This window comes from Garra rufa, chromosome 25, assembly GCF_049309525.1.
Source record: "Garra rufa chromosome 25, GarRuf1.0, whole genome shotgun sequence".
NCBI classification, from domain to species: Eukaryota; Metazoa; Chordata; class Actinopteri; order Cypriniformes; family Cyprinidae; genus Garra; species Garra rufa.
Window position 1 is genome coordinate 23580933 of NC_133385.1, and position 1229 is coordinate 23582161.

Consider the following 1229-nt stretch of genomic DNA (forward strand, 5'->3'; position numbering starts at 1 on the left):
AGGATATTAAGTAAAGATCATATTCTATTATGATATTTTGTAAATTTTCTACCTTAAATATATCAAGACTTAATTTTTGATTAGTACTATGCATTTCTAAGAACCAGTGTTTTGGACAACTTTAAAGGCAATTCTCTCAACATTTAGATTTTTTTATTTTGCACCCTCAGATTCCACATTTTCAAATAGTTGCATCTCTGCAAAATAATGTCTTATCCTAACAATCCATTCGTCAATGGAAATCTTATTCAGCTTTCAGATAATGGATAAATAAACCTTATGACTGGTTTTGTGGTCCAGGGTCACATATTTTCCTCTTATCAGCAGCAAATATTACAATTCTTCTCTCGACTTGGAGCAAAGACCTGAGACTTGACTTGGACCATAGGGAACTGTGAACATGTCTGGTCATTACTTTTAAGTTTGTTAAATGCAAATGGAGATTGGTCTCATTTAAATCCGAAAAATAATACTGAATACCTTTTGGTTAACAACTAGCTGGTCGGACTAACTGTTATGACAGTCTTAACACAGAAGCCAAATTTATGCAACAAACGTTAACTCCTATCTTGTCATTTAAATTCTGACTTTTCCGCCTTAGAATAGCTTTTGTTGTGCAACAATCACCTTTTTTATTTGTTTGTTCTTTTTTAATCACGTTAATTATCCGTGGCGGAAACGCGCATCCAAACCGATTGTTGTTGACTACTTATGCCATAAACTACTGAATATAAGTTAGGTTAAGTCGGTTTATCGCTGATGAAATGAACTAGGATTAAAGAATTTAAAAAAAATCCAAATTTAACACTTAATTCGGTCAAATCAACACAACATCAACATTGCACGCGGGTATAGCAGAACTCACAGGAAATAGCTTTTAAACTCGTTTAATGAAGAACGACATCTTTAACCGAAAAAAGTAAAAACATATATGTTTTAAATGCACAGATACGCCTTAGTTTTACTCTCCACAATCGTAAAATGAAGATCTCTCTCTAACCCAAGAAAACTGCTTTCATGCATTGTTGCAAAGTCATAAACAATGGAAACCCAAAACACTCACTACAAGGAAGGAACGTTACTGAACTACTTACTGGACATCCGTGTAAGAAACGCTCCTCTGTCTGTAATCAGTGTATTTCTTTCAGCTGTTTTCTTTAGCTACTAACTTAACTGTTCAGCTCAACATGAGAGAAATCTTATCAGGCCTTTGAAATGCACGAGGGCGG

General features: G+C 34.3%; 1 protein-coding gene across 1 annotated transcript in view; it reads right to left on the reverse strand.

Moving 5' to 3' along the window:
* LOC141301731 (uncharacterized) overlaps nucleotides 1–1229 on the reverse strand; it is an 11327-nt gene extending 10098 nt beyond the window's left edge. Inside the window, exon 1 of the mRNA XM_073831929.1 lies at nucleotides 1095–1229. The gene's annotated coding sequence lies outside the window, so the exon portion shown is untranslated. The remainder of the gene's footprint in view (nucleotides 1–1094) is intronic.